The 19,033-nt window shown below is 35.2% G+C and overlaps 1 long non-coding RNA gene across 12 annotated transcripts in view; it reads right to left on the bottom strand.

Moving 5' to 3' along the window:
* The window catches only part of LOC106724271, an 83,925-nt gene that overhangs the window by 12,237 nt on the left and 52,655 nt on the right, over nt 1–19,033 (bottom strand). For 5 of the 12 annotated variants that reach the window (XR_001360016.1, XR_001360017.1, XR_001360012.1 and 2 more), the window contains exons 4-5: nt 11,618–11,699; nt 10,307–10,452 (exon numbers count right to left, since the gene is read on the bottom strand). This is a non-coding gene — a long non-coding RNA (uncharacterized LOC106724271). Of the gene's footprint in view, nt 1–248; nt 324–424; nt 566–1,314; nt 1,336–4,443; nt 4,524–7,757; nt 7,838–10,306; nt 10,453–11,617; nt 11,700–19,033 lie in introns of those variants that run through there. The other 7 variants (XR_001360013.1, XR_001360019.1, XR_001360014.1 and 4 more) reach the window with 6 other exon arrangements.

Below are 19,033 nucleotides of genomic sequence, written 5' to 3' on the forward strand. Positions count from 1 at the left end.
GCAGCTATGTGTCTGTGGGTGTTTTTATTCCTTTTTCATAAATCAAATCTGTCTACCCACAGCATTATTTCGGAGTTTTATCAACACATCTCAACCATGTACCTATTACTGATAATATTCTTATTACACTTTACTATCACTGAAAAATAATCCTTCTTACCTTCCTCTAAACTTCAAAGCATGTTTTTGTAGTAGTATCTTTGAATCCAAGTTCATCTTATTCCACCTTGTCTGAGTACACTTGAGAAAGCTAGTTCTGGAATCTTGACCTTGAGTTCAATGAGGCTTAGATCTAGCACACCTGCCTGCTTTCAAATTCTCCTCTGGGGTAACATCATATAGCAATTACATATTGAACAAGTCCAACTCCTTGTATAAAACTGTGCTTACAAAAGTATGTTTATAGTTAGTGTGGCAGAAGTACCTGAGTCAATACCAATTTTCACTGTGGAATATTTGGTTTTCTCTTTAATGTTCATACAGTGACATTAGACACATCTTACTCCCAAGAAGATACAAAGTAGATGTCAACTTTTCAACATTTCTTCTGAAAGTATATGTTTGGCTTATAGGAGAAAGATATATAAGAAGGCAGAAATTATTTCATTTTTTCTAAATCATCATTTTAATAAGCAGAAACAAGATCTATCTTAATCTTACTTAAAAATTCAAGAATCATCTTTCTAATAAAAGAATAAAGGTTATCATGAAAAATATAAGGATTGCATGTACGAATGCAAAATGAAAGAAAGGGGCAGAGGAAATGAGAAGATAGAAGGGAGAGTAGGGGGAGAGAGGAAAGTTACAGGAATGGAGAGAAGAGAGAAGAGAAGAGGAGGGGAGAGAAAGACAAGGGAGGAGAGATAGAGGGAAAGAGAAAGAGACAGAGAAAGGAGGAAAGAGAGACAGAAACTGTCTTGTATTAAACCTAAGAATGTGGCAGTGGTTGAGGATAGGAAAAGAGGTCTTAAAAGCCAACCATACCCATTATTTTCTTTCTAAAATATTTCCTCTTTTACAGAGAGACAGTGGAAAAATGAGGTAAGTGAATTACTTTCATGAATATTCATTCTTATTTCACTTAGTTTCGTGGAGCTGATAGCCCCACACCTTGCTTAAGAATTTCAGTGCTCACATTTTTGCATAGTCAAAGTGATTCCAAACAATTTCTCTAATGTGTTACACATAAAAACAGGTTTTTCTTCAAAACCAGGCATGGTGGTCATTTTTTCCTCAGTCTTTCTCTTCAACAAACCTAGTTATTACGGAAAACGAAAGGAAAATTCCACTCTTCATTCATATTTGAGTTCCTCTGACTTGCTAAAATATCCTGTCCTGTAACATAAGATGTAATTCCATGAATACCTATTTTTTTCCTGAAAAGAAGACTTTTATAAGATTTAATTTACAAAATTTAAATAGAGCAAGTTTTCCTATCCATGGCTCTGAAGATATTATTTTTCTTTCTTCTATTCTTTCTTTTCCATTTTTTTTTACAGAGTAATAATTATTTCATAAGAAGTTTCAATTCACATTATTAAAAATATGTGACAATTATCATTTCAAGTCTGTTTTCTTAGCACTTATTTTTAATGCCAAAATTAAGAGATTATTAGAGTTGAAAGAAAGAGTATGGTCATTGAGACAAACAATCTTGAATCTGAATTCGACCTCTATCATTTACTGTTACTCTTGGGAAAGTTTATATATGACTCTGAGACTCAATTTCATCAATTATAAAAATGGGTATAACAATTTTCTCCCTCTCAGTGTAATTATGAGGATTATATGAAAAAAGTTTCATGACAAATATATATAAAGCATTTAACACAACATCTGGCACAATTAGGCACTTAATACATGATGTTATTAATAAATTATATGCCACTAGTAGAGTACAAAAGTTATTTCCTAATGATTTTTACCAAAACAGGCAATGGAATTAGAGTCCTATGGTGGACACTCAGTTATTTAAAAACAATGGCAGGCCCCTTTTTCCCTCCATTGACCCTGTCTACCCCACACCTAACCTCCTCCCCACCCCAGGAATTCACCACACTATTGTCTGTGTCCATGGTTATGCATATATACATATAAGTTCTTTATTTTCAACAATAAAGATAAATTTTTAAAAAACAATGGCAGACCAAAGAACATGAATATCAAAACTTAAAAAAAAAAACTTGCCTATTTTAATGCAATATTTTTCAAACTGTTGAGTGGATGATAATAATCAATTTTCTGAGTGCCAATCAGCAATTTTTATTTTTTTTAAAAAAAGGTTATAAAGGAAGGAAGGAACAAAGGAAGAGAAGGAAATGAGAGGGGAGAAAAGAGAAAATAGAACACAGCACATGTAATAAGGGTAAGTATTGTTCATGAAAACTTTTTATCTCAGTTATATAACATTGCATACTGGGTCAGGATAGAAATTTCTTAGTCTGCATCATAATAAAAAATGTTTGAAACCCTCCTAACTTAAGAGGAGCTAGAACACATGAAACCGTGGCTCTCACATAACAGGGAAAGAGCCAACCACCTTGTTCATATAAAGGTTTCTCTAATTCATGGAATGTAGCAATTGAAGCCATCTAGTGCCCTTTGGGAGATCTTGTGTTATCTTCTTATTTGAAAGACTATAAGACAAAAGTAGTTACCTATCAGTTTATCCAAGGGCAAGAGAGAAAGACTAGATGGCTTCTGAATAATCATTCTAGTTCTAGAATCATGAAGCAAGGGATGATTTAAAATGAAGAAAAAGTAATATAATTAGAAGGATTTAAAATGTCATTCTTTTCACATTCAATAAATTCAAGCACTTACAAATAAAAGACCAAAGAAACCACTCTCTAAAAATGATTTGTGGAATAAAAGGACAGCAAAGTATCACCCAACATGCTTTATTTAAAGAAACTCAGTTATCTCTCCTTTTGCAAAATATGTAAGAAATGGATGGGGTGTGGGATGGCATGAAGAAAGCAATGTACAAAAGGAAGGTGCATATAAGCGATTTTGTTCACTTTGGTCTTATTTCAAACCAAACCAGTATGGTGGTCAGCTGTCAGCCAAAGAGAACAGGGCCAGGAACAGAGCCAATCAAGCTGTGTTAAGTAACCTAGTCATTCCACAGAAATATGTACAGCTCTTGTTCCCTGGCAGTACAGCTGGCAACAGCACAGCAGTAATTTGAGGGGTTTTCTATAGAGTGCTTATGAGTTTGATTTCACTGTTGGCTTCTTGCCATTGCAACCTATACACTGGGTAGCTCTGTGAGTTACCCAACTATGCGCTTAGATGATAAAGAATCAGATTTTTCACTTGGTAGGCATGAAGTCAGCTGAGTTTTTACTTTGCCAAATGCTTTCTTTTTTTGTTTTTGTGAACTCCTTGGGTTAAGAAAAATACATAGTTTGTTTTGCCAAGCACTTTTCCCCTACACTTTGAGCCATGTATTTCTTTGGGAAACTAAATTCTTTCTATTTCACTCATAATTCATCAAACTGTTTTCTCTGACAACTTAAATCTTTAGAGCCTTTTAAATACCACTTCTCTCATTTTATCTCCATTACTCTCCTTTTTCATACTTTCCCGTTGACAATAAAAAAAATTTTTTTTGCCAGATTTGAAGTAAAAAGGATGAATATAATTCAATTTCTGAGGTTCAAGATAATGTTTTACATGTGACCAAATAAACTTTCCATTAGCTATTTGCACTTTCATATTACTTACTTCTGAAACTCTTAAAGGATGTTATGTAGTTTAATAGCAAAGGACTACTAGTCATCATTTGGGTAAACTGTCATGTATTTGGGAATGTTTAATTTTCAGTCAATTTAAACTGCTTCCTACATGCATATATCACCTCATCTTATATGATCCTAATACATAATATATTCCAAAACTGTTCTGGTATTAGAAACTGAACTACTCTCACCAGCGCTAGCCAAAATTATGGCGGGTGGAATGGGAGTGTAAGGGGAGTGGAGGATGTAGAAGAGGGTTAAGGGGGAATAAATGGTGCTAGGAGACTTGACTTGGGGTGGTGAACACACAATACACATTCTATAATGTATTATAGAATTATACACCTGAAACCTATATTTTATTAACCAATGTCACCCAATAAAATCAATAAAAAATGAATTTCTTTGATTAAAAATAAAATATTTTTAAATAACTTTAAAAATAATACTTAGAATATACTGTGAGGCATAGTGAATGAGCAGAAGAACTGACCTTCTCCACCCTTTGGCTCATCAGTGTAAAATTAGAAAATGTTCCTTCTTTACTGTAAAAATATATAAATCTCCAATAGGATGCCCTTCATTTATAAACAGATATACACCTCTATACCAAGGTCACCAGGGTTGCCCATTCACTCCTGCTCCAGGCAGAATGCCCAGTTACTTTCCATAGCTAGAGACATCAGGAAGTCGTCCTCACCTCCCAAATTCCATTCCAAGGGTTATTTCATTTTCACTGCTGTGAACTGGTAGAGTGGAGGTAGAAAAAGTCAAATCCAACTACCAGAAATTCATCAAAAGCATATGATTAAAGTCAAATTTCAAAATGACATTTCAAACAAAGCCGTCTAACAGACAGTAGTTGGTTAGCTACTATAGTATTCTCAATAGTATAATTCAGCCATATTATGGAATAAATGGGTTTCACTAGGTTGCCCAAGGAACCTAATCACCATCTATAACATGGTTTCTATATGAGTATCCATTCCAAATTCCAAACAACAAACTTTCAGAACTTTATCTGTAAGTTGACAATTGCCTACAAATACATCCCTGTGTATACTTCAAAAAGTCTTTTTGTGAAATAGATAAAGGAATACTAAAATATTAGGCAACTATCAGCCTTTTTTAAGTAGGTCATTCGCTTTACAAAAAGGGAAGCATAAATAAAAAAGAAAAGTGAGAATTCAACGTTTAAGTTATAAATTACTTTCTCATTTACTATATATGAAGTTTGGGATTTTAAAATATAGTACTTGGAAGTATGCATAAACAAATAATTATTATGGCTATAATACGTTGTTAATATTACAAGAGTGATAACCATGCCAATACTAGGTACTATGGGTAATGAAAAAAAAGACAGTTTCTAAAACTACATACACTATTATATTTTCCTGAATACTAGTATAATTGATTCAGATGCTGCCTTAAAAAATACACAAAGTTTCTAAGCTAAGGACACTAAGAAATTAACAAAAGTATAAGTCAGTCCATTCTCATGAAAATTCTTGAGCAATAACTAAATGCACACTTAACCATCTGTATAACCCAATGCCTTGTTTTCATATATGAGCAAGACTACGTGGATCCGTAAAAATGTTACCTGGGCAGAGCTTTGAACATCTATCATCAGAAATTCTCATAAAGCCATCAAATATACTGTACAGATATGATGCCTAATAATCTAATAAAAGCCAATTTCTAATGATTAAGAAAAAGTAGCTCACTATAGAAAAACAAACAATGTTAACAGACAAAGCCTGGATTCCAAGGAAAGATGGATGGACATGAATTATGAAGGTTTTTGTAGGAAATAACACATAATGTTTTCAGTAAAAATTAGAATAGAATTTAACTTGTTTAAGAAACTGGGGGTAGAGGAGTGGGAGATATCAAGCCTTCTCCTGAGGTGTAACATGAAGCATAACTTAAGATATCATTATTCTCCAATTTTAATATAAGCTATTGAGACTTGTAATGAAAGGTCAGAAGTGTTGCCTGAAACCAACTGCACTGTGACATTCTCATTCATCTGCTGAGCCTGAAGCCCCACAGCAGCTGACAACTCTGATGTCCAATCAGGCTTTCCAAATCATCCCCCAGAGCACATGTGTTAGTGGATACCACATTGCACATGCTCCTCACTCATCTCACCCAACCCTCTCTGCCATCAGTAATCCCTTTCGTTACCAGCATGCTATCCTTCAGATATAGAAATTGTGCATTAGAATCAGATCCCTGCTAGCCATCTCTGTCAGGTCAGCTGGAGATGGAAGGCCCACTCATTCAGTTGCACCCATTGGAGTAGTGCATAATTCTGGGTATTATGCATTCTAACCAATTGTGAAGCCACCATTGAAGAAGCATGTTTAAGTGGTATATCCTTGTTTGTGACTGGGCAGAAGAGGTAGTTTGTTTGCATTTTGGATAAAGGTGTGTGTATGTGTGTATGTGTGTGTGTGTGTGTGCACGCACACACACGTGCACGCACGCAAAAGCACATATGCGAACATCTGAGCATATAAGAGCTGCATGGAACATAGTTATCATTTTCCTCTTGAAGTATGTCATACAAATTGCTACGCTGAAATATAATATTTTATAAAATACACCATTGTCTTTGTGTGGAGGGACCTAATAGGACAACAGGGCAGGTCTCTCACACATCAGTTGGGGTGTGGAAGGACACCGTGTTCTTTCTTTGCACCCAAAACAACAAGTTAGAAAATAAATCTGTTTGGAAAAATTATCTCAGGTTTTGCCAAGGGAAGGAGAGTTAGGAAAGTTTGAGAGGTTCCTTATCCAGAAAAACAACAAGCATTCAAGACTGTATGTGTCTATCACTAAGATTCTATAGGAATGAGAAAAGTATTCTTACCAAGAAAGTTAAATTCAAATGAATGTTGTTTTTCAATGATGATTCTAAAGAAGGACCCAGTGTTTGAGGTTTTCATCAGAGGTTCTAAAAAAACAACAACAATTCCTAGTTCTTTGAGTGAAATAAGGGTAAATGGCAGTTCACTGTGTTGTGCCACTATGGTCTAGTATATGACTTCAACAGTACAAATGATATTTTCTGAGATTTTGTTTTCCCTTAGAAAGAAAAACAGGAGGAAAAGTTTTTATGTAATCATGAGTCATAGAGTAAGAAATGGACATATAAATGTTAGCTCAGTGTATAGTATCCCTGAAGAAAAGGAAGAAGCCCAGGAGATGTGCATGTCCAATAAAAATGGAGAATATGGCTATATTTCAGCTCAAACCAATATTCCCTTTTCAGGAATCATCCCCTCTGGCTCACTGCTGACAATCCATGGATAGCATATGAGTGAGATGAGTTCATGAGTAAGATAAACAGGGATGTTCCACGGCAGGTAAATAAATTTGTTTCCACTGAGATAATTATTCTTACTGTGTGTCACTGCTCTCATGGCATAAACAGGACAGGTGATGACATCCTATAAAATGCAATTTTTATTCCTACACTCCTGACATCGAGATATATAACTCAGTCAGCTCTCATGAATTTTTTTTTGCTGTGAAGCTATGAGTGGTTTTTTGTTATTATTGTGCTTGTTTTTTTGGCTTTTTAAAAATCGTTATCATCAACTGTCCAATAATGTTAAGAGACTGGGAGAGGGGGGATGGGACTGTATTATTTTAGGCTACCTGGACCTATTAAGGACTACATATGTTATTATGTGAGATAGCTAAATATAGTTATATTACTTGGATTTTTTAAAGATTAATATCTGCATTATATAATCCCTCTGCAATACCTGTGCTCTCACATCAATGCCCTCTCCCAAACCTCACGCCCTTTCAGACCTAACCTAGGCAAGAAACAAGGAGTCACCATTCTTTGTACCAACAAATAATTTTTCTAACTATAATTCATTAGTACCTTATTCCAAAAGTATATGAATACTTACAAGATGGTTAATCCTCATTAAAAACTAAGATTACATGACATAATTACATGTAAATAAGAAAAATGAATTAAATTCTTACCCTTTCCTATGTCGGGCACTAGTTGTGAATCATATATACAATTAGAGTTATATTGCCAAGCTAAAAATATTGGTAAAGATCTAAAAATGACAAACAGTGCCTTTTAAATTAATGTCTTATTAGTTGAGTGAAGTACACTGACAAAGAATAATTTATGCTTATTCAAACTGCACTCGACATCTTCAGGTGTTTCCAAATGAGCTCACAGAAGAGTGATTAAATGCATCTGATAACAAGCCACACATTGCTGAAATTACTTACCGCCTCATTTTATGATTAATTAAACATGTAGATTAAAGTTGCAAAAGAATTTAGATTAATGAGCAAGTTAAGTCTTGCTGATATAAGTGAATTGGGAATTGGATGCTCTGTGGAACTTTATAAACATGCATTTTATAATGAATAAGACAAGGCTACATGCAGAATCGTGGCCACCAGGGCCTTTTGACGATGCAGTCTTTTTTAACATGGTTTGACAGCTTTCAAATAACATTCTTCTATAGGCTTTAAACTTTGTGCTTTGCTGTAAAACACAAGACTACGTAACTCATGTACCAGGAGTACGATTATTTTCAAGCTCTCCAAGGAAATGACCCCCTGGAGCAGCAGCTGTTCAGAAAAAAATTACAAGCTCAATTGTTATTTTAATCAGAAATAGTTTCATAGTTAAAAGCAGTTATGCAACTTGTAAAATTATATGACACCTCATCAGTACCTTCTCTTCAACACCCCTTCCTCCAAAAATAAAACCATCCCCAAAAAGTCATAGCTTCCAGAGGACTTATTAGCAAAGCAGGGTGCTCAGTCATTCATAAAATATTCAAAGCCTTTTATTAGTGAAGTTTCTGTACTAGGAAAGTTTATGTTTAAATTTATGACAACTCTTATCAGCTTGAAGAGTGTGTCAAAATATCTGCTGGGGTTTGCTGAGTATCCAATTTTTCTCTTTTAAGATCAGTTTTACCTAATCCATGTAACTCAGGCTGTGTCAAAAGCCGAGTTGGACTTTATTACTTCCCAGAGCAAGAGAAATTCAGGTTGATCACAGAGATGTAGTGCATTCATTCTCCTTTGCAAGGAATACAGAAGTGAAAATAAATTGAGTCAAAGTTATTAAACTAGCTTATGGTTTCAAACCTATTCCATTTCTATTACAAAGCTGGTAGCACAATGCCATTTATTAGTATCACAGCATAATAAAGACACTCCTACAAATTCTTTGAATGTATCCAATCTGCTATCTAAAATATACCTTTAATTATTTTCTATTTATTTTCAGACCTTACGCATGATTCATTTCTTGGCAAGAGTGAGATTTTTAAAGTGTTAAATGTTTTCCCTTTCAATTTAGACTTTTTAGCCTCTAAAGCCTTACCAAGAAAACTATGGAAATTTTTACATAAGAATCAAAAGGAGCCGCTTCATGACACAGGTGGCAAATTACCCTCATTAACCCCACATATTTATCATGTGGACATAATTGCCCATTTGAAGATTTATGTTAATGAAAATATAATATTGAGACATAAGTCTCTGACTATACTAAAATTCATTAAAAGTGAAAATCACTTTTTAGGCAGACAAAACAAAATAGTCTTCATTTGATATGCTTATTTCAGTTTTATTAAGTCATGTTTTTCACTGAGTAATTTAAACCACATTATATCACCACAAAAGGTTACTTCAAGTTTATAAGCTTTCCCCCCTTATAGTTCAACTTGAATGTAACAGTAAGGTCTTCTAGGTAAAAATATGGACCCAAATACTTCAAGGACCAAATAATATACTTTTTATTTATATAAAAATTTAAATTCCTCATTTATATCCTTCAAAGGAGGAAATCTGACAACAAAGTAGTTATATTAGCCTGAAAGAAGCTAGATTAGGTAACTAAAAAAAATTCCTTTGCAATTTTAAATGCACTTGGTATGTGCCAGAAGGGCATAGATTATTCATACAGCTCAACAGCCACCAAATTTTAAGAATCAGGATCTTTCCACTCCAGTCATTGCCATATTATTTCTAGGCCCCACAAATTATGAGGCGTGTCCTGGAATTACTAATAACTTAATAAAATTGTGTCATTCTTAAGGCATTTTAATATAAGAAGATACATTTATTTCCCCATGAAAGTAACTTTTGTAAAGTCCTAAATGCTGAATATACTTAGCTATTATATGTAGTTATTATAATAATTAGCATGTTTCAGTTTTTTTGATAAATGCTTTAAAAAATTTACCTGCATTAAGTACATAAATTTACTGGTTATTTAAAGTTAAGAGTTAAATGTTTACCTGAAATACCAAAATAGGTACTTTGCTCTGAAATTTTGAATAAATGAGCAATTTGAAATATCCCAAATCAGCCATAATGTGATATAAAAATTCCTAAACATTATTTTCATTAAATCAAGATGGCAATTTATTGTAACATATTTTCTTTTATTTCACAACATATAGCCATGTGGGCTATGAACCTTGCATTTCTAAGAGGAGATTAATATTTTCTCTATTTCATATATGGATTGAAAAAAGTATTAAAATACTCACCAGAGACTAAAATGAGACGACTAAATTCATTTTTGAATGTGATTGGGCCAAGGTTTGTCAAGGTGAACTACAAATGCGTTAATATCCACAACACTGCCAAATGCTGAATTATTAATATTGTCGGCTGCTCGGTTTCAGTTCATGCCCTATAGAGGAGTTTTGTGAGATCCATCAAAAACTCAGCCTCTCAACATGTTTACAAGCATCCTGGAGGCAAAATGACTTAAACTAAAAATAAAGTGACTCTAACCAAGCAAACTGTCATCAAGGCCAGACTAAGGTTCATAAATGCAAAGAACTAGTCTATAGCAGAGGGAGCAAATGAAGCCAGGTGCCACTCCATGCCAGAGCCTTGACAACTCAGCTCCCAGCACTTGAGATACTAGGCAGAGGACTAACCGCGGTTCTTCATGTACCAGGATCAGCAGCGTTAGGTACTATACTTGTAAGTTGTTTGGAGATTTATAAAGTATGATTATTTTTTAAAGTCAAAGGTTTCTAAACTTTACTCTGTACTTTATATTGTATCAATTCTATGATAGATAATTCAGATCAAAACTAATTTTGTTTGCCCTGGCCGGGTGGCTCAGTTGATTGGAGCATCATCCCATACATCAAAAGGTTGTGGGTTTGATTCCCCATCAGGGCATATACCTAGGTTGCAGATTTGATCCCCAGCCAGACACATATGGCAGGCAACTGATTGATGTTTCTCTCTCACCCTCTCTGAAAATCAATGAAAACCATATCCTCAGGTGAGGATTTTTAAAAAGTGATTTTGTTCATAAAATGCATAACCTACAGCTGAAACTAATATGTTATATGCCAATTATATCAGAAATAGACAAATACAAATGGGTTGGAAACTTGGGAAAATTTAAGATTTTTGATACTCATCTGTCCAATCTTTCATTCAATAGCTATGTCCCCTATAAAGCAAGACAATAGTGTGGTGAAGGCCTGGGGCAGTGGGGGGCAGGGCAGGTATGGCTAGAAGGGGTCAATGGGGAAAAAAGGGGGACATCTGCAATACTTTAAACAATAATGGTAAATTTTTTAAAATAAAAAAGATTTAATTGTGGTAGTACAATGGTTTAATTTGTATATAAAATTTAGCCAATAATCCCAATAATTTTAAACACAAGTTAAAACAAGAAAATGTAAAGAAACTGGGTGTTAAAGTTATGAAGGCCTTAGTATTAAACCACAAAAAATCAATGCAATCCTCATTTGCCACAGAAATAAGAAATAAGTGGGAACATTAGTTATACTCATAAATTATATATATACATATATATATATATATTATACCTGGGCTCTTATACAAAGTGATGAGAGGTCACAAAGTCCTTCTTGAAGCATTTTCCTTTCCTCATCAGAAGATATAGAATGTCTAAAAAGAAGAAACTAATAGTTATTGGACCCACTATCTGCCAGATATAAAATAAATGTTCTCTATTTATCAGATAATCTTCCCAACAACCACACTCATTTCATAGATGAGGACACTGAGTCTTAAGCTAAGTAATTTGTCCAGAGTCACACCAATGATGGGGATGAGAGTAAAGCCCTAGAACGCAACTCCAAGGTTTATTTGTTCTTTCTGCTACATTATGCTTATTTACAGCCTATACTATTTTTGTATTTATGTTAATCTCTACTAGCTAGAATTCCTTTCTGGTTCTCAGATAATCCATCCCTACCACTTCCTTCCAAGTTTTATCTACCCCAAAAAGCATGTTGTATTCTCTCAGCACTTTGTTTAAAAGCCTTTATTACAACACTTCAAGTTACAAGGATTCATACAATATACGTTTACATAAAGTTACCAATATTATCATCTATATTACAGCAATATAATCAGAAAATGGTTTCATTGACACACTATAGTATGTTTCTCCCATTCTACACTCCTCTATTCTCTCTCACTTTCAGATGAACTGTTATTATTGTTATTATTATTATCATTATTACTTTATATTACCAACCTCAAACAAATGAGGTTGTTCTCATGCTATTCTCTGGATCCCCAAAATAGTATATATTTTCCTGCTTTTAATCTGCTCAAATGTTCTTATACTCCTAAACCACCTCTCTTTCCTTTCAATCAAAAATTCTACTCCTGAATATTTCATAAAAGGTGTAAGACACTCTTGATTGTTCATTTTTTTGCAACGAATATCTAAGCACTTATTATTTACTAGAAACTAAGAACAGAAAACAAGATAGAACTTATTTGTCTAAGAGCTTACAACCCACCACAAAAAGATAAGTAAACCAAAATTTGTAACATAGATTTTTGCCATAATAAAAGTATGTAAAAGTGATGTGGATACAAAGAATAAAAATTAATAAGCCATCTGTGGAGATAATGGTCCAGAAAGGCTTCCTATTGAAGGTTGTATATAAAATAAAGTTTCATTAACAGGACACAGCAGAGAAATAACAATAGTAACCATCTGTTATTGAAATTTTTCTATGTGTGAAGCACTCAATAAAATGCATTATATAATTTCTTCATATATGTGGAGACTTCTGCTTCTGACCAAGATGAACAAACAATGAGCAAATTTACCCTTCAGGCTTAAACAACTAAAAAAATGAGCAAAATATATGAAAACAACAATTCTCAGACACTGACCAGCAGGCAATTAAGGACAGTGATTTCTGAGAAAGGAAAAACAAGTAAGTTTATCCTTACAGCTTACTGCATAAAGAAAGAAATTACTGCCCTAGCTGGTTTGGCTCAGTGGATAGAGCATCAGCCTGCGGACTGAAAGATCCTGGGTTCAATTCTGGTCAAGGGCATGTACTGGTTGCAGGTTTGTTCCTCGGTCCCTCTTGCGGGAGGCAACCAATGGATGTGTCTCTCTCACTTCAGTGTTTCTCTCTGTCTCTTCCCCTCCTTTCCACTCTTTCTAAAAATCAGTGGAAAAATATCCTTGAGTGAGGAGAAAGAAAGGAAGGAGGGAAGGAAGGAAGGAAGGAAGGAAGGAAGGAAGGGGAAAAATATTGAGTGAGGAGAAAGAAAGGAAGGAGGGAAGGAAGGAAGGAAGGAAGGAAGGAAGGAAGGAAGGAAGGAAGGAAGGAAGGAAGATATTACTGACTGCAGTGCACAGAGGCAGAGCTTTATGGTCTCAGTGAGTTAAGAAGATAGAACTGGGGATTCTAGGGAGACCAAGGTGGCTATAGTGCATAGGGCAGACTAACAGAGGAGAGTTAGACTTCCAGAGATCTGCAGAGTCCATTATAAGAATTTAAGCAATTACTGATCAGCTAGCTCATGGGTACACATATAAGAAAACTAAAAAAAGTTAGAGCAAGATATCCAAAAGGATCAGAAAGAATAATCCCAGAGCTCACATAAACCCAGGAATAGTTTATTTTCCCATCATTAAAAATATAAAACTTTAAAACACAAGAAGCATTGGTGAGTACTCAAAACAGTATTGCCTTAGTAGTGGAGAAAATTAACCTTACAATAAAGGCTGTACTAGTTTCAATTGACAGAGCTTAAAAGCAAACATTAAAAGGATCACATTTGGGGGGTTAGGGAGAGAGGGTATGGAGAAATTGATTAATAAAGATAGAACTCATGGACATGGACAACAGTGTGGTGATTGTGGGGGTGGAGAGTGGAGGTGGAAGAAGGCATAGAGGGGATAAATGGTGATAGAAAACATAAAATAAAATAAAAATTATTTCCAAGTATCTTAACTGTATACCAAGAAAAAAACTACAAAAATATTTATAAAAATACAGAAATATTCAGCACTCAGGAAGGTAAAATTCACAATTTTTGTTGATGCCAAAAATAAAAACTACCAGCCATTCAAAGAAGCAGAAAAATGGAACCCATAATGAGGAGAAAAAATCAATCAATTGAAACTGATAATAGAATAAGTAAGTAGACAGGGATATTAAAACAGTTATTATAGTTGCATTCTATTTGTTACAGACTATATTAAGTATAGACTTGAATCTATCATAAAGTCTCAAATTTAACTTCTAGAGATTAAAAATAACAATGTCTGAGATGAAAAATGTATTGAGGTGAATTAAAACCAGATTAGACATGCCAAACAAAAGACAAATGAACTTAAAGATTGATCGATAGAAACAATAAAAATTAAAACACTGAAAAAATGTGGACCAAATCATGAACTGTAAGACAACTTTGAGCTACATAACATATGTATAATTGGATTCCACACAAAAAAATTGCAGTGAACAAAAAAATTTCGGGAAAAAAAATTTTTTTGAAGAAATAATAGTTGAAATATTTCCAGACATGACAAAAATTAAACCCATACATACAAGAATTTCAAAAAAACCCAAGCTCAAGAAACATTAAGAAAACTACAAAATAATCAAATAGCTTACAACCTATAAAGAGAAAATCATAAAAGCAGTCAGAGGAAAATTACACATCATATTCAGAAGAACATATATGAGTTACAACAGACTTGTTTTTTAAAGTAATGCAAACAAAAGACATGGATCTATCTATATCTTTAAATTATTCAACAAAAAAATTAATCTAAAATTTTATACCTAGCAAAATAAAGATTTTTTTTCAGAAATACAAAAGCTGAAGAAAATCTTACCAGCTCATCAGTATACATATCTTACAAGAAGTGTTAAAGAGATCCTTCAGGCAGAAAGTAATGTTACCAAGCAGAAATCCGAATCTACCCAAAGGAATAATTACACTGGAAATGTTATATATATGGGTAAATATAAAATACTGTTTCTTTCTTTTTAAATCTCTTTAAAATACTATTGACTGCTCTAGCTGGTTTGGCTCAGTAGATAGAGCATCAGCCTACGGACTGAAGGGTCCCAGGTTCCATTCCAGTCAAGGGCACATGCCCGGGTTGCAGGCTCGATCCCCAGTAGGGGGCATGCAGGAGGCAGCCGATCAATGATTCTCTCTCATCATTGATGTTTCTATCTCTCCCTTTCCCTTCCTCTATGAAATGAATAAAAATATATTAAAAATATGTATATATTATTGACTATTCAAAACAAAAATTATTATTTTTAGGTTTATAACATATGTAGAAGTAATATATCTGAACAACAATAGCATAAAGGCTAGGGAAGAGAAATGAAAGTATACTAGTATAAGATTCCTTCTTATAGCATACGTAAAGTGGGACAATATTACTTGAAGTAAGACAATTATAAGTTGTATAGTTTTCTACAAATTGTAAATCTAGCATGAAATGTAGTAAAACAAAAAAATTGAAAGAAATAAGCCAACAAAAGATTTAAAATAAAATCATAAAAATTATTAATAAATTAAAAACAAAGCAAGAAAAAGAAATAATGAAGAGATAATACAAGAAAATAAAAAGAAGATTCAACCACATCAATATTCACATTAAATATAAATGGTCTAAACACCCAAATTAAAAGAGATTGTGATACCAGAATAAAATGTAAGACTCAACTGTATTCAATCTACAAAAAAACAATCCACTTGAAAGATGAAGAAACAATATTTTAAAGGTGAAAACATATAAACTATATACCACGGTATCACTAATAAAAAGAGTGTCAGTGGCTATCAGACAAAGTAGATTACAGAGCAAAGAATATTACTAGGGATAAAAGGATTCTTGTATAATGATAAAGCGGTCAAGTCATTGGGAGGACATAATGATCCTAAACATTTATTTATGTAATATTCACTTAGTTTCAAAATACAAGAAAGAAAATCTAATAAAATTTCAAGAATTATTCATTTTTTAAATCTCTCTCAGTGTGGTGAAGGTCTGGGGAGAGGGGAGGGTAAAGGCAGGGGGTCGGCATGAAGGGGTCAATGTGGGGGGAAAAGGAAACATCTGCAATACATTCAACAAGATAAATTTTAAAAATATAAAATATATGGGAGAAGCCATATAACAAAAGAAAAAATGATAGAACAAGTAGACAAAAATCAGTAAGGATGTAAAAGACCTCAACCAACTTTACCTAATTTCATTTCTAGAATTTTCCAGCCAACAAAAGAATTAGGAATTCAGTAACAGAAAGATATCTGAAAAAAATCCCTAAATATTAAAAAATAAAATAATCAGTGTGGTTCAGTGGTTGAGAGCTGACCTATGAACCAGGAGGTCACAGTTCAATTCCCAGTCAGGGCACATGCCCAAGTTGCAAGCTCGATCCCCAGTGTGGGGCATGCAGGAGGCAGCTCATCAATGATTCTCTCTCATCATTGATTTTTCTCTCTCTCCCTCCCTCCCTCTCTGAAATCAATAAAAATATATTTAAAATTTTTAAAAAGAAATAAAATAACACTTATAAACAACCCACTGATCTAAGAAAAAATAATAGGGGAAATTAGAAAGTATTTTGAACTGAATAAAAAGGAAAACACCACATATCAAAATTTATGGGATATAGCAAAGAAGTATACTATTTGCTGCAACTATTCCTTCTATGGAGAAGGACAAGTATAGCAATATAACCAGAGTCAAAGTCATCACTCTCAAGTATCTTCACTTTTCTCAGTCATGGTAGCCAAGTTTCACCTTGTGTCTCTGAAATCAACAAGACCCTGCCTGTGTACTTTAACTCCTAGTGTTAATATCTTTGTGTTTATAGTATGCCTCTAAATCCTCAAAGTAACTTTAAATATATTCTCATTCCTTTAAAACAGGAATGGGGAACCTTTTTTCTGCCAAGGGCCATTTTGATATTTATAATATCATTCACAGGCCACACAAAATTATCAACTTAAAAATTAGTCTGCTAGGGGAGAACCAAGATGGCAGTGTAGGCAAATGCCTGTAATCACAGACTCTCACAACCACATCAAAATTACAACTAAAATACAGAACCACCAGAAAGCTGGCTGAATGGAAGTCTTACAACTAGAGAAGTAAAGAAAAAAGCACACTGAGACTGGTAGGAGGTGCGGAGGCATCGAATGGGCTAGTCCAGCACCCACCTGGGCCACTTTTTTAATCAAGAGGGAGATCGCCTCTGCGGAGGCCGCCTGGAGGAGCAAGGGGTCCCAGCCTCACACCAGACCCCCAGCCCAGGGTCGCAGAGATGGGAAAAGAAGTCCTTCTGGGCAGTAAGAACTATGGGCTATAAAAACCAGTGCGGTTTGAGGCTGAGGGGACACTCAGGCTGCTGAAGACCCAGCTGCTCCTCTTATAAGGCTGGCAGCATGAATTGAACTTACAAGCTCCCACTTTCTCTGAGCTCCAGTGCCTGGCGAGGCTCTAAAAGACCCAGACACATACGAGGAGAAACTGGACTGTCTGGCATCAGGGCAGGAACTCGGGGGCGGCTTTCTTCCAAATGGAGGTGCTCCCAGGGATCATTGTTCCCATGCTGGGACCTCCTCGGTTGCAGGGCTGACTGGCAGCCATTTCTGTTTGCTCAGGCCTGGTGAATCCCTGAGACCACAGGACACCCAATTTACAACCCCACCCAAGCTGTGCACAGCGGCTTTTGCATATGAATGGCCTGTCCTTTCTCAGGCTGAAAACCTGTCAAACAAGCTGCAGCTGGGTCAGGGAACCCCAACCTATCAATAAAAGGCCCAAGACCTGGCACTAGCACCAGCCAGCCTTGCTTCACAACTGGGCATCACGTAGGCACTTCTAAACCCAATACAAAGAGGAGAAATCTGCAGATCTCTCTGTAGGTCCTGCTGGGTAGCCTCAGGCAGTGGCTGACTTTGCACCGCCATGGAGACCCAAGAGCCAGTGTACCCAGTGGTCAGTGTCACACCATACCAGATTACAACTCTACACATCCATAAGCAACACACTCCAAGAGCAGACTCAGTGAGCACCAAAGCCCCACTGAAGCAAATCCTACTCCATAAGGGTGTCTCCTGCACAGCAGCTTTTCCACTGTAGTTGCAGCTGGTCCCCACAGCCAATTGGCCTAGAGGTCAATTCTTCCCAGAGACACCAAAAGCAATCAAGGCACAACTACAACATCTGAATTATGGGGGTGCCAAAAGAGAGAGCAAGATATTGAAAACCTATTTGAAGAAATAATGACAGAAAACTTCCCCTAACTGGTGAAAGAAATAGACTTACAAGTCCAGGAAGCACAGAGAACCCCAAACAAAAGGAATCCAAAGAGGACCACACCAAGACACATCATAATTAAAATGCCAAGAGCAAAAGACAAAGAGAGAATCTTAAAAGCAGCAAGAGAAAAAAAGTCAGTTACCTACAAGGGAGTACCCATACGACTGTCAGCTGATTTCTCAACAGAAACTTGGCAGGCCAGAAGGGAATGGCAAGAAATATTCAAAGTGATGAATACCAAGAACCTACAACCAAGAATACTTTATCCAGCAAAGCTATCATTCAGAATTGAAGGTCAGATAAAGAGCTTCACAGATAAGGAAAAGCTAAAGGAGTTCATCACCACCAAACCAGCATTATATGAAATGCTGAAAGGTATTCTTTAAGAAGAGGAAGAAGAAAAAGGTAAAGATACAAATTATGAACAACAAACATGCATCTATCAACAAGTGAATCTAAGAATCAAGTGAATAAATAACCTGATGTACAGAATGAACTGGTGATTATAATGAATCAGGGACATAGAAAGGGAATGGACTGACTATTCTTGGGGGGGAAAGGGGAATGGGAGATGCGGGAAGAAACTGGACAAAAATCGTGCACCTATGGATGAAGACAGTGGGTGGGGAGTGAGGGCAGAGGGTGGGGTGGGAACTGGGTGGAG

Source organism: Myotis brandtii, unplaced genomic scaffold, assembly GCF_000412655.1.
Source record: "Myotis brandtii unplaced genomic scaffold, ASM41265v1 scaffold782, whole genome shotgun sequence".
Lineage (NCBI taxonomy): Eukaryota > Metazoa > Chordata > Mammalia > Chiroptera > Vespertilionidae > Myotis > Myotis brandtii.